Source organism: Camellia sinensis, chromosome 11, assembly GCF_055761805.1.
Source record: "Camellia sinensis isolate YWXY chromosome 11, ASM5576180v1, whole genome shotgun sequence".
Lineage (NCBI taxonomy): Eukaryota > Viridiplantae > Streptophyta > Magnoliopsida > Ericales > Theaceae > Camellia > Camellia sinensis.
This window is the reverse complement of record NC_138971.1, coordinates 116,567,985-116,583,821: the sequence shown is the minus strand read 5'-3', so window position 1 is coordinate 116,583,821 and position 15,837 is coordinate 116,567,985. Positions and strand designations below refer to the sequence as shown.

General features: G+C 36.3%; 1 long non-coding RNA gene and 1 pseudogene across 2 annotated transcripts in view; both read left to right on the top strand.

The window, feature by feature from the left end:
* The window catches only part of LOC114276114 (small ribosomal subunit protein uS17-like), a 33,693-nt pseudogene extending 18,077 nt beyond the window's left edge, over positions 1 to 15,616 (top strand). The window contains exons 3-5 of the transcript XR_014344595.1: positions 12,515 to 12,677; positions 14,780 to 14,848; positions 14,938 to 15,616. The product of XR_014344595.1 is annotated as a small ribosomal subunit protein uS17-like (transcript). The remainder of the gene's footprint in view (positions 1 to 12,514; positions 12,678 to 14,779; positions 14,849 to 14,937) is intronic.
* On the top strand, positions 9,655 to 10,482 carry LOC145802093 (uncharacterized). The gene is made up of 2 exons (XR_014344373.1): positions 9,655 to 10,033; positions 10,110 to 10,482. It is a non-coding gene; the product is annotated as an uncharacterized LOC145802093 (long non-coding RNA).
* Positions 15,617 to 15,837: the final 221 nt, after the last annotated feature.

Here is a 15,837-nt window from a genome sequence, read left to right as displayed (position 1 = left end):
AAGCCAAAGGAGCCTACTTTTAGGTTCGATGGCAAATGCTTCAACTGTGGAAGTGACGGGCATCGGGCAGTTGATTGTCTGAAGAAGAAGCCCTACAGGAAAAACCTTCCCCAACACAAAAACCAGGCACATATGGCTGAAATGGAGGAATTGTCACACGATGTGGACGACATGCATCTGTCAGCTGTCGTGTCAGAAGTGAACATGATGGGGTCAAACCCGAGGAAGTAGGGGTGGACACTGGGGCCACTCGCCATATTTGTGCAGAGAAGAGAATGTTCACAACTTTCGAACTGGTTTCAAACGGGGATAAGTTGTTTATGGGAAACTCTGCAACCTCAGTTGTTGAGGGTAAAGGCAAGGTGATCCTGAAGATGACTTCAGGAAAAGAACTGACTTTGAACGATGTCCTTTTTGTGCTGGACATTCGTAAGAACCTTGTCTCGGGGTCTCTCCTAAGCAAGCATGGCTTCCGCATGGTGTTTGAATCAGACAAGGTCGTGTTGACTAAGGGCGGGGTCTATGTGGGGAAGGGATATATGTCAGGTGGTATGTTTAAATTGAATGTAATGACACTTATCCCTAAGATTAATGAGAAAGCTTCTTCTTCTGCTTATATGCTTGAGTCCCCTAATTTATGGCATGGTAGATTGGGTCGTGTAAATTTTGACTCTTTACGTAGATTAATCAAGTTAGATCACATACCATCTTTCAAGATTAATCCATAACACAAGTGTGAAACTTGTGTAGAAGCAAAATTGACAAGGTCTTCTTTTCATTCTATTGAAAGAAGTACCCAGCCTTTGGGTTTAGTGCATAGTGATGTGTGTGACTTGAAAGTTGTACAATCACGTGGTGGCAACAAGTACTTCATCACTTTTGTTGATGATTGCACTAAATACTATTATGTGTATTTGCTTAAAAGCAAAGACGAGACTATTGATAAATTTATTCTTTTTAAGAATGAAGTTGAGAATCAATAAAGCCGGAAAATCAAGGCATTGAGAAGTGATCGTGGTGGTGAGTATGAATCCTCATTTACCGAGACTTGTGCTCAATTTGGGATTATTCACCAAACCACAGCGCCTTATTCACCTCAGTTAAATGGTGTTGCTGAGCGAAAGAACAGGACGCTGAAAGAGATGATGAATGCAATGTTGATAAGTTCTGGGTTGCCACAGAACTTATGGGGGGAAGCAATTCTCTCCACGAATTATATTCTTAATAGAATACCACAGAAAAAAGTGGACAAGACTCCATATGAGTTGTGGAAAGGTCACAATCCTTCATATAAATACCTACGAATGTGGGGGTGTCTTGCAAAAGTGGCGGTACCTACGCCCAAACGGGTTAGGATAGGTCCGAAAACCGTGGATTGTATTTTCATTGGTTATGCACAAAATAGTAGTGCATATAGATTTCTTGTGCACAAGTCTGATATTTCAGATATACACAAGAATACTATCATGGAATCTAGAAGTGCATCTTTTTTTGAAGATGTATTTCGTGTCGTCCCCAAGATAGGGTTCCGAGTTCCATGAAAGAAATAGATGATCACGAAGACGATCACATAGATGATCACATGGATGATCAAACAGCTGATCAAATAACTGATCAAGTAGATGATCAAGCTGATGAAGTAGATGAGCCAAGAAGGAGTAAAAGGGCTAGAACCACAAAGTCTTTTGGTTCAGATTTCTTGACTTATATGTTAGAGGGAGAACCTCAAACGTTCCATGAAGCTGTGACTTCACCTGAAAATCCTTTATGGAAAGAAGCAATTAAGAGTGAGATTGACTCCATCTTACAGAACCATATTTGGGAGTTGGTTGATCTATCCCCAAGCAGTAAGGCCTTGGGGAGTAAGTGGATCTTTTCGAAGAAAGATGAAAGCGGATGGGTCAATTGACAAATATAAAGCTCGGCTAGTTATCAAAGGATACAGACAACGAGAAGGCCTGGATTACTTTGATACGTATTCACCTATGACAAGGATTACATCCATTCGCATGGTGATTGCAATAGTAGCTTTACATGGTTTAGCAATACATCAGATGGATGTAAAGACAGCTTTCTTAAATGGAGATTTAGATGAAGAAATCTACATGGAGCAACCCAAAGGGTTTTCAGCTCCAGGAAAAAGTAAGAAAGTCTGTAAGCTTGTCAAGTCATTGTATGGTTTGAAGCAAGCTCCCAAACAATGGCATGAGAAGTTTGACAATGCTATGTTGTAAAATAGGTTTCGAATCAATGAGTGTAATAAGTGCGTATATGTTAAAGACACTGACAAAGGTTATGTCATTTTGTGTCTATACGTTGATGACATACTCATTGTTGGTAGCAATGATGAAATGATTAAAGCTACCCAAAAATTGTTAAACTCTAAGTTTGACATGAAGGATATGGGCCTTGCAGATGTCATTCTGGGTGTTAAGATCACCAGAACATCTGGTGGTATTGTACTTTCTCAAGCTCATTATGTTAATAAGATACTTGAGAAATTTGGAAAGTCAAATACAAGTATGTTTAGGACACCGATAGACTTAAGTCTATATTTGACCAAGAATAATGGTGAGAGTGTCTCTCAACTAGAATATTCTCGGGTCATTGGGAGTTTGATGTATCTGATGAGTTGTACATGGCCAGATATCGCCTACGCTGTTAGTAGGCTGAGTAGATACACGAGTAATCCTAATGCTACTCATTGGAAGGGCATTATGCGGATGTTGGGGTATATCCGTTACACCCTAGATTATGGGCTGCATTATACCAGATACCCAGCGGTACTAGAAGGGTATAGTGACGTAAATTGGATATCTGATATAAAAAATTCCAAATCCACTAGTGGTTATGTGTTTACCCTCGGAGGAGCAGCTGTGTCTTGGAAATCTGCCAAGCAAACGTGTATCTCGACATCGTTGAGTTTATTGCTTTAGATAAAGCAACTGAAGAAGCTGAATGGTTTCGCCAGTTTGTTGAGGATATTCCACGTTGGCCGAAACCTGTGCCAGCTATTAGTATTCATTGTGATAGCCAATCAGCGATTGGTCGGGCACATAGTAATATGTATAATGGAAAGTCTAGACATATTCGTCGTAGACATAATTCCATACGACAACTACTCTCAAATGGAAGGCCTTTAGTAAAGGTTACCGGAATGGAAAACCCAACCTAGTTGACTAGAGATCCCAAGATCTAGGTTCAAAGGGACAACCTAACTTCGTGTAACGGGTGAGTCACTGAAGAGGTAAATCCTCTTGCCCATTCCTTTATACAGTGATGCCCTGTGGGGGTGGAAGGTTAAGCTAATGCTTTTAATGACCTTAGTGATGTGGTATAATAAAATACCGTATCTAGGTCACCTATGTGAGTGCGAAGTGGGGCCGCTTCTTTAAGAATTGCCAAGGCCGAATTCTTTAAAAACACTCACAGAACCAGGCTAGTGTTCCAGGGCCATACCGAACACACCAGTGAGAACAAGAACAATGGTTGGACTAACTCCTGTGTGAGGTCTATTGTCTCGGTTTACATAAACGGCAGAACAGTTCAAGACATCACGTTCACTGGTCAGCCAGTAAATCCGATAGGCTTTCACTACGAAAGGTTAAAGGCCAACAGCTACCTTTTCTGATGCAGGGTTAGTCTATGTGCTCTCTCTCTCTTTCCGAGTCTTTGTTGATAAACGTTGAGCCTTTGCTGTATTCGGTCAATTTTTATTCATGTAGGGGATTGTTGGAGAAAAATGGTTGAATAAGAAATTGTCTCATAAATGTGTATATAACTCACACATTTAAGGCTCATCAGTTTTACAAAATTGATTGGGCAGTTTTGCTAGCATTAGTTGCCAGTCTTGATGGCTAGAGGCTCCTCCCCTCTCCCCCATGGTGTATAAAAGGAGGCCCTATTCCTTGAAAAGATATATAGAATTTTTCCTTGACATCCATACACTGTCAGTCTACTTCTCCTATAATTTTCTTCCTGAGAGAGAGTGCTGCTGTTGTCCGTTCGCTAAGCTAATCAGAAGGTGCTTCTGTTGTAGCTGGTAAAAACCGTCGTATCCTAGAAAGTAGATGCCGGCATACCTCCAGCACCCAACGGTGAGGTGGCGAATCTATTTTAAGGAGACTGTGGTATCACACAGGCTTCGGTTTGCTTCCTTTAACCATTTTATATTTTATCTGTATTTTATTCAGCATTTTATTTTTCCTGGAATTGAATGTTTGTTTTGTTCATCTCATAATTTTGCGATATGCAATGTGAAATTATGTAATGTGAGTAGTTTTTCCCAACAAATCGAGCTGCCCAGTCAGCTCACTGGGTCTAAGGGGCAGTGCCCCATTATAGGTCCGGGGCAGCAGCCCCAAGCGGGGTTGAGAGGCAACGCCCCCGAAGCAAAAAACAAAACAAAAACGATATATCAGCATTGTGGATTTAACGTTGGGTAAGACAATTCCGAGGTGAAGACAGTGGTGGAAGATGCACATTGGGGTCAGTTCAATTCAGGCGTGAATTTGCTAGATAATGAGGATGCACGTGTAATTTATTTTTGTCTTCTTAATGGATTGTTTTGTAACTTTAGCCTGTGATTTTTTTTTATCATAATTGGAGGCGCTCCAATTGTAGTTTTTTCACATTAAATCGTTATGTCAATTTGTCTTTAATTGTTTGATTGGGATTGTTATTCATTCACTACGTCAAAGTTGGTCTTTAACAACGGTTTCAAAAATGGTGGAAAAAAATAGCCATTAAAGATCTTTATTATTGGCGGTAAATAAAGTGCCGTTAAAAAGTTATTACTAACGGTGCTTATAAAAAAGGGCTAATAAAGGGTGTGTAATGACGACCAAAAAAAGCATATTATGGACAATGATGCTGAAGGGTCATTCTTTTAAGGCTGTTGTTTGAAGACTGCCGTAAAAAACTTTCGTGTTTTTCTAACACTATGTTTGGATTGAGTGATTTAGAGAAAAAATAAAAGAAATGGAGAGATATGTATTTCTCTTACTTGTTTGGATAACTTAAGTAGAGAGAAATAGGAAGAAATAGAGAGAAACAGAGATAAACTTATTTCTTTTATAATCTTCATTTTCAATCTTTTCAAAAATGGAGAGATAGAGATAGAAAAGAAACCAACCGATTCTTATATTTTTATAATATCAAATTTTCTCTGTAAAAATAAAAGAAATAAAATGATTGACACTCATGTCTTTAATGGCTTTTCGTATAAAAATGTTATTTTGGTAATAAAACATAAAATAATTTTTTTTTTCTCTTGTGAAATCTAACCAAATAAGAAGGAGAGAAATCATAATCATTTATTTTATTTTATTTTCTCTTATAACTTAAATAATCAAAAAAAAAAAAAAAATTTCTTCCAAAGTTCCCAAACATAGCGTAATTCATGCTCCCAAAAAATTGGGTTCCCTCCAATTAATTTGTCAGACGACATCGTTGTCCCTTCTATTACCTATTTTTCCTAATTGATTAGTTTTTCCCTTATATCTCTAAGTTCTGAAAGAGGCTTGCCATTGGAGGTAGTCAACGAAGAGTCACGAGTGAAGCTTCAGCATCGGAGGTCGTTCGAAGTACCATTGTCGCACTGCAGCACCATCGTCGGAGGTAAGAGTCCTTTGCCTACCTTCTGATTCCCCTATTAGCTTCATTTTTTTCACTCTTTGTTGTTGTTGCCTCCATTAGTTTCTTTTTCCATGTTTTCCCCTTTCCTTCTCTTTATATTGCCATTCCTTCTACCTTTTTTGATGGTGTTTCTACTAGGCCATGAGTGATTAGAGAATGGGTAATGTCATTTTAGGGTTTGTTTCAATGAAAGCAAGAATCAACTATACATTTTTAAAATCTCCCTCTTATTATTACTTTATACATACATACATACATACATATATATATATATATATATATATATATATATATATATATATATATATATATATATTGGTTGACAAAGATGAAAGAAGCAAAAATAGACAAACCCAGAAATAAAAATAGAGATTTTTAGAGAGATTTTTGTAGGTCTCTTTTCACTAAAGAAATTTTACAGAGTTTTGATGAGCAAAAAAATGCTTTACCTCGTATTATTAATTATTGAAATTCATATATGTTGTGCTTTTGTATGTTTAAATTGTGAATTTTAGTGGCGCTCACCACCTGTTTGATAAAATGTCTATTATGCCTTGTACTTGTTAAACCTGTAATCTGAGTAGGAGGGTAATGGTGTGTTTGGTTTTAAGGGTTTGTTTGGGCTAATGGATCATATATTTTGTCATTTGCATGTATTCTTTTCTGAATTCCGAGCAACATCTTGATTAATTCCTTTCCTTCATTTTAATCATGTCTTTCTACAAATTTTAAAATTTATTAATCTCTGGTGAAAAGATGACCTTCTAGGCTCTTATTGGGCACGTATTCATATATCAATAGACATTGTATCCCTCTTTTCCCATCCACAGAACAGTATCCTAGAAGTTTTAGAAGCTTAGGGTGATCGAGAACACCGAGAAATTGAGCTTCAGCGAGCCATTGTTTATACCGTACGTGAGAAAAATGAAACAAGAGAGAATGAGAGAGTAAATCACTTTATATTTTTTAAAATCACAAATGGGCAGTTCATGCAAATGGCATAGTCCTCTGCATGTAAGACATTGCCCATGACTGCTCCCACCAACTGACCATATCTGACCAAAGCTTCCAAACCAATCGACAAAATAATAATACATGATCCACTGATTCTCCCTCTGTTTTGCAGAACAAACACTAAGTGTTGACATTGGCATCTAACACCCCAATCCTTTGCAAGAACACTGAGATTTTAACTATTCCTTTCAAAGCTAGCCAACTAAAGAATTGCATTTTTGGGGGTGCTATGCTTTCCATGTGAAGTCTCTATCTCGATTGAGTTATCGCCGCTTACACACACATTTTGAAAGTAAAATATGCTGGTTTACAATATTATGTTACTAAAAGTGGACATTGATTAAGAGTACAAGCATGGTCTCGTTGAAAATTTTATAAATGGTTCAATGGAATTATTTTTGGTTGGATATATCATGTGGTCTCTCTAGCTGGGGAAAAACATTCATCATTGAGGGATGATTCATTTCCCATGCCCAATGTAGACCATGTTGCTGGTTATCCAAATTTCTCATTATTTAGGTGCGTGTATGGCTTGCTGAAAATTTCATTAAAGTTGAGCTGTTGTGTAGAGTCTTCCATCATTTGTGTCTGCCTTTTTCTATTTTCTATTTATTCTTCATTCATCATTTGTACTTTAGGATTTGTGTATGTCAAGAATTAGTGTTAAATTTTTTTTTTCTTTAAAAAAATAAAATTAAAAATTAAGTGCAAAGCAATAACTCTAGTAGCATGAATATTTTGTTGTTCATCTCCTCTATCTTCATTGCCACTTGTGCCTGTATATCATGGTGAAGAACAAGATATTGACCTTAGGAAGTCTGAAACAGACAAGATTGGATATCCTATTTTGATAAAGCCAACTCATAGAGGTGGAGGGAAGGTGTGACGATTGTTGAGTTCCCTCCGAACATTTTTCTGATACTCTCTTGAATATGGGAGGCCATCAAGTAATATGTCGTATGCACTGTAGATTAGAACAAGCCTGGGTATGACAAAGCAGGAGTAGTATATAAACCATGGGAAAATAGAACAGAAAAAACAATTGTAAGGGTTTAATGCAGTCTATAGTAATTTTTTCCCCCCCCTTTTACAGTCAGCTCCTCTTCGATGCTTGTTTACTAGCTTCAACTAAGTTACACCTACCCTATCAAAGTAAACATTTCATGCAATATTTGTATATTCACGTTTCTTCCATTCTTTATTAATATTATTGTTAGGTTTTTATTCTTGGCAATCCTGTTTGACAAAACTCCTTTCAGTTGTACTTGTTTTTGCACTTTTATTTTAGTGAGGTTATGAGTTTATTAGATGCGAATCCAACCCGAATCGTGCCTTGCAGAGAAGTTTGTGGTGTTTAATTCTTTCAAGATTGCCACTTCGCTAATTATGACGGGGATTGAGCTGCCCGGTTAGCTCGCGGGGGTCCAGGGGGCAGCGTCCCTTGGTGGGTCAGGGGCAGCGCCCAGGCGAGGTTGAGGGGTAGCGCCCCCGAAGCAAAATGCAAAAATGCATTCCAAGTTGCCTGTGCGCTCGAGCGAACGTTCCCCCGCTCGAGCGGAGAATGCTGAGTCCTAAAAGTTTATTCGCCTGCAAAAATACTGGATGTTGTTTTTTCCCGCTTGAGCGGAACTTTCCGCGCTCTAGCGTAGGTCCGCTCGAGCGGCCAATCTGACGCTCGAGCGGAGATCGCGGGACAGATTTCTATAAATACGTGTTTCAGTCCAAATCTAGGATTACGCCTCCAGATCTTCTTCTTGGGTTCTAGGGTTTATATCTGGGGCTATTTGGCTAGTTTTCTTTGATGCTTCATTGAGTATTCAACTCATGGTTTAAGAAGCATACATCAAATGTTTGTTTGTTTATTCTACACAAAAGAGAGAGTTGTTCTTCAGTAGATTTTGGGGAATTCGAGCCTGAAGCTTTGGTAGATTCTAGAGTAGCTCATCGTCAAGACAATTTCGAGGTGAAGACGGGGTTGGAAGAGGCACATAGGGGTTGGTTTAATTCGGGCGTGGATTCGCTAAGTAATTGAGAGTATACCTGTGTAATTCCTTTATATCTTCTTAGTGGATTGTTTTGTGGCTGTTGCCCATGGTTTTTTATCACAATTGGAGGTGCTCCAATTGTGGTTTTTTCACATTAAAATCGTTGTGTTGATTTGTCTTGATTGTTTGATTGGGATTGTTATATACTGCTTAAAATTGATACACAATCACAAATCAATATCTAGGGGATTTCTAGATTTTCCAATTATATAGTGCAACTTTTGTTCAAACCTCTAACAACATGCTTAGCAAAGGTCATAATAGGAGTGTCCTTGTTATATGGACATCAATTATGTTTGAGATGAAATTCTCAAGATATGTGTCATTCTCAGGGTTTGAGGATTGTGCAAAGTCTAAATGAATTTGTTGACTCATTCTTGGGGGCACAATGTGAGGCTACTGTTTCTTTTGGCATAAATACAATCTTGCTAGAGAAATATATCACACAGCCAAGACACATTGAAGTCCAGATACTGTTATTTTTACACGTCTCTTGTTTCTATTCATCCATACTAAAGTAATGTTATCTGTCAAATTCAGCATGTCCTATATCATACCCAGTTTCCTTAATTTTATTTATTTATTTATATTTGGGTTTAAAATCTGTAGATGATGCATTGATACTTTCATTTAATGGCATTATAAGAAACATATGTCTATAAGACTTATGTACTGATTCATTGAGTGTTCCTGAATTTGCTTAATGTTATAGGTATTTGGGGACAAACATGGCAACATCTTACATTTATACGAAAGAGACTGCAGTGTGCAGAGAAGACATCAGAAAATAATTGAAGAAGCTCCAGCTGTATGCAACTCTATCTATATTTTAAGTTTAGGTTTCTTGTTGTAGATGCCTATACTTTTTGACAGAAACACTGTTTTTGCAGACCAATGTCCTGAATGACATTCACTCTCATGCGGGTCATGCTGCTGTATGTGCGGCCCAGGTCTGCATGAGCATTCTTGTCAAGGCAATCAGTATTTTATTATCTCATCTCTCATATTTATGAACTTGATATATCTTAATTTTTATGAAAATGATGATTGTTCTCCAGAATTTAAGACATTGTCTTCAAACTATGTGTGAAAATTTTAGATGCTAAATTGCTATGCTGTTGATCTAATTGTCATGCTTATGCCACAAATTTCATAGTTTCATTTGAACTTTGACCTCGAGTGTTGTTATAGTTGATGGACAACGATTGGGGCCAGAATAATGGAAAGTTCATATTACGAAGGCGATAAAGCCTCGTCAAAATTTGGTGAAAGGTCATCAAGGTGTCAAAACAATTGGAGATGCACTTCACAAATGTGTAGCTTGGCCTTCAGTTGATGTAATGCACATTCATTAATACTATATTTATTATATTTATAAATCTTAGTGGTAGTTAAATTTTTATACATGTGCAGATTGAGGATCCACTTGCAGACCATAGATTGAGGGGAGCTAGATAGACCATGTAGATAATGCCCATGCTTTTTGGAACTCTTATTTTGGCGCTTGTGTTTTTAGACAAATATTTTGGAACTAGTTGCTACATTTGTAGATTGAAGGGAGCTAAATGGACCACGTTGATGATACACATGCTTTTTGGGACTTTTTATTTTGGCACTTTGTGTCTTGAGACAAACATTTTGGAACTAGTTGCTGTGTTTGCAGATTGAGGGAGCTAAATGGACCATGTAAATGATGCACATGCTTTTTGGGACTTTTATTTTGGCACTTGCGTTTTGAGACAAATATTTTGGAACTAATTGCTACAAGTGAAATGTATTTTGGAACTAATTGCTATGTGTTTCATGTATTTTGGAACTTTGCTACATGTGACATGTGTTTTGGAATAGATTTTGAATACTGAATATGGTGTATGGGTTTCTATGGATATAATATTGAATGTATGGAAGCTTTAATCGGTTATACACTTCTATTGAATGACTTTCATTGAGTACATTAACAGGTATTGAATATAAATGTATAAACAAAATCAGTTTAGCAAATGGTTCACAATTACTGGCGGTTTAATTTCGTCACTAATAGAAAGTCACATTTAATTTTACAATATATTTAACGGCAGTTATTTACTGTCGTTAATTGTTGACATCTTTTGTGGCAGTATTATACAACCATCTTTCCCTTGAAAAAACCATCGTTAAAAGAACTACATTTACAACGGTTCTACAAAAAATGCTGCTAATTTCTATAGACGTCGAATTCTTTATGTGGCTGTTAATAACCACCATAGATACTGCCATTATTATTAACGGCGGTAATAGTACGGCCTTTATATTATTCTCGACACTTATATAGATGACGGTTTCCATTTTTGTCATCTTACCACTATTAAAAGTATTTGTGACGGTTATATACCTATTAATGACGGTTTGTTACCGCCGTTAAAGGCTAACTCTGGTGTAATGATTGTTTAAAACTGAAATATAATCACAAATTAATTTTTTAAATGGGTCTAAATTCAATAATAAGTTTAAGGATTAAACCCATCTTTGTTCTTTCTGTGAATCCAATACAAGGAGTTCTGCCATTGTGGATGTCCACGATTTGAATGATGTCAACAGTCGTTCTTTTTATGATTACATTGCTATGCAGTTTGACTCTAAGCTTGAAATTTTGCTCTACCTCTTTTAGCATTGTTGTTAGCATTCATATTTCTTATTTCACAAGGACTGAAACTTCCATTATCTATGGTGAAATGTTTTTGGTGTTAAAGATGGAGTTTGACATCAAAAATTTATATTTATGCCATAAATTTTATTGATCTATATGTTATCATAAGTCTTTATATGGGTTGTATGTATCCAGTATGGGTACGGGTACAGCTACGTGCGTGTTGCGTACACAAAATACATATCCGGAACTTTACTTTTTAAAAAATTGAATGTTTGTACAACATGGGTACGTGTTGGGTACTTTTGTGGGTATGCTAGGGCGTAAATATATTTTTTTTGTTCAAATCTCAGGGTACTACAATAAATATATTGTGTATTTTTTAGAACTCCAAAAAATAAATAATATTTTTGTGAATATCACAAATTTGTTTAGAAATGTACTTAAATTAAATAGGCTATGATTGAGTAAGCTTGTGTGTGTGTGTGTGAGACACAGAGAGAGACTATATATGTATCCTTATCTCTATATTATATAGAAAAGTTTAGTTCAGAATATGGTAACAATGCTTATGTCTATATTATATAGAAAAGTTTACATATGTATGCTTATGTCTATATTATATAGAAATGTTTAGTTCAGAATATAGTAAGAAGATGAGGGTATTGAGGTCTATTTACAAGTGTCGTTAACAGATGTTAGGGTGTGTTTTAGTTTACAAATCACATGGGATTATGTGCTTATTTCTTAATGTCGGGATTATTTTGCAAATTTAGAAGTTGACTTTTGATGGGTCGGTAGTTATATGCTGTTGGTCCCGGCAAAGAAGAGGATGAGTTAAAAATGAGAGAGGTATACGTACATATAATATAGAGACGTTTAATTTAGAAGAGAATAAGATTATGAGAGTATTTAGGTCCATTTACATACGTTGTTACTAGATTTTAGCAGTGTGTTTAGTCCACAAATCACTTGGTTTGTGCACATGGCCCAAACCATGGGGAGTAAAGTGAAATTTACTCTAATGAAATAAGGGAATTAGAATTGTTTGTTACTCTTTGCTCTGGTATGTCTTCTAGATTCACATCAATTAGTAATTAAATACGAACACATTCCAACCAATTTTCAAAAAAATATAAATTTGTATCAAATTAGAACTAGTAACTAATCCCAATGTCTTCCATGTTTGCAGGAACGTATATTGACAAGAAATGTCTGTTCACGGGCAATGTTTCTATTAGGGGCCGCATACTTGCTGGAACCTGCCACAGTGCCAAGATGATGAGAACAATCATTGTTTGACGGAACTACCTTCATTTTGTCAAGAAATACCAAAGGCAAGACCGATCACTTTCATTTTAATCAATACTATTTTTTCTACCATTTTTATGGAAATTTTGAAATGTGTGATCAAATTTTTTGTTTTTTTGATAAATAAAAGTCAATATTATTAAGGAAAAAGCATCAGGCAATATTAACAAATAAACCGACAAAGAATCAACCGAAAAACAAAAACTAAGCAAGAAAAGTATCTATAAAATCCACAAAACCAAACAAATCTAGGGACACTCTCCCCGACACCCAACTCTACAGAAACACTAAAAATTGATCCTTCAAATGAGTCACTGATTCTTCTTCTCCCTGAACGACTCTCCCGACTTCTGACTCATTTTTATTAAAGCATAGCGGTCTACAGTCAACTTGCCGATTACGCTCTAACCAAATCATCCATATCAAACACAAAGGTGCCAAAGCGCACACCTTCTTATTCCTCTTTCCAACCCTACCCCCTCTACAACTATGAAGGACAGCCTCAACACTTTGTTGTTGTACCCAAATCACACCAAACAAAGAAAAATTCAACACCCAAATCGAACAATGAAGAAGAAGATGCGACACCGACTCCGCATCCCTACAGCACATACATTACCAATTGACCATAATCTACCGACGCCGAATAAGAGTATCAATAGTGAGAATCCTATCCAACGCCGCTGTCCACGCAAAGAATGCTATCTTGTGTGATTATTATTGTCAAATTGTGAATTGTAAATCGTGAATCATAATGGTAATGATCACTTTATATAGCAAACCAAGTCTTAAGTCCCATTAAATGAGATTGGCTACATGAATTCTTCTTCTCCACTCGATTCTATCCAAGACCATTTCGTTAATCAAATTAAGGAGGTTTATATCTCTATTTACTACCCTAGTTCACGTCAATTTAGGTCTGCCCCTTCCCTTAACACTTCCATCTACCGTCACTGTATCGCATTTCCTTACTACTGTCTTTGTTAGTCTCTGTTGTATATGACCAAACCATCTCAATCTATTTTCTTTCAACTTATCTTCTATTGATACTACTTCTACCCATTCTTGAATATACATTTCTAACTCTATCTTTTCTAGTCATGCCACACATCCACTTTAGCATCCTCATCTCAGTAATATTCATCTTACCTACATGTTGTTTTTTAGTTGCCCAACTTTTCAACCCATATAACATCGCTGGTCTAATAGCCGTTCTATAGAACTTTTCTTTTAGTCTAGTAAGTACTCGTTTATTACACAGTACCTCAGACGCACTCCGCCACTTAAGCTACCCCGCCTTAATTCTATAGACCACATCCACTCCAATCTCCCCAGCTGTTGTGATAATCAATCATAAATAACGAAAATATTCACTTTTAGGTAGTTCGTGGTTTTCAATCTTTACTTCTCATCTGCTTCCATTGTTACTGTTATTAAATTACACTCCATGTATTCTGTCTTAGTTCTGCTTATCCTAAATCCTTTAAATTCAAGTGCTTCTCTCCAAATTTTCAATTTAGTATTAACTCCTTCTCTAGTCTCACCCACTAACACGATATTATTTGCAAAAGCATATGCCATGACACATCATTCTGAATATTTCTCGTCAACTCATCTATAACAAAAGTAAAAAGATAGGGACTTATGGTTGATCCTTAGTGTAACCCTACAGTAATTGAAAATTCACTTGTGTTTCTAGCAAGTGATCTAATAGTGGTCACCATACCTTCATATCCCTAATCACATAAATGTAACCTTTTGTCACTATTTTCTTCTCTTACACCCATCAGATTATATCCCGAGATACTCTATCATATACTTTTTCAAAATCGATAAAAATCATATGAATGCCTCTTATTTACTTTATATAGCACAATATATAATTATATATATATATATAGATATGTATATGCATATAAAAACACCCACATTATGTTAAAAATGAAATAAATATTAATATAATTAAATCATGTATATTTATATACTTAATTTGCATAAATCATATATTAAATTGATCTCTCTGTTGCGGAAATGACATCATTTCATGCAGCAGAAACACACAAATTGTACGATTCGCTCAATTTAAAAGTCAATGGCACGAATTAAATTATTTTGGTTGAAACTTATTGAATCATAAATCGTGAGGTTCTATTCCAGCTCACACATCCCCTTGCTTCCTTGTGAAAGAGGAAGACCATATTATTGGTCAATGCAGGTTTGTCTTGAAGCTCTACTCTTTCATTGAATTTTTGGAGGATATACTTACTTCTTGGTAACCGTGTACGATTATGTCCCTCTTTGCAGGCCATTGTCAAAGACTGAGGTTTAATGTGTTGAAAGTGATTCCAGCTGGTTCTTCTGGTGGTGGGAAGAAGGCATTTACAATGTGAGTTTAGTGGATCAACTTCAGTTAGAATGTTTCTTTTGATCTGTACTCTCTTAAGGTTTGAGTTTTTGTATGTCGCCAATTTACAATTTTTTCAATTTGTCAGTCATATAACTCGAGTGTGCAATGTGGTGAAGTTGTCATTGTTTGCTAGCTAGTAGTTTGTCCCTTTGGAAACATTGCCTCACATAGTATACATTTCTGTCAGATTATTGACATTGCTTCTTGTATTATACATTTCTCTGGGATTATTGTTATTAGTGAAGCATTTGGATTTTATGTGGAGCAGGTTATTTCTTGTTTGTGTTGTCTGTGATTAGATTTATTGGCTAGAATATATATGATAGGCCAGCTAAACTGTAAAACTGTTGGTAGTCTAGTGGTAAATTGTAGCTCAACGTCACAAATGGGGTTTTTTTTTTTTTTTTTTCTTCCCCTTTTTCTGAGAACTAACCATATATGCTCTTCTTTTGGACCTTGAGCTGGCCTTGACCTATGTTACAAATAAAGTAGCACCCCGGTTGGCATTGAACCACCTGGACAAGTGTATGGCATCACCTGGATCATGGTATAGGATATATTGTACATTTTTTCATTAATTTTTCCATTTCAGATGAAGGGACATGATTTCAAGGTATTGGTATAAATACCACAGATTTTACCAACAATTATGTTGTCTTGTTCTTTCTATCCATTGTCCTTCTCTTCCATACTTGCTAATAAAATGATCTGAATTCATAATTGGTTTCTGCCACAAAGCCATAATTATCACCATCCACTGAGTAACTTTGCGGGTGTTTGGGAAGTGGTTATTTTAG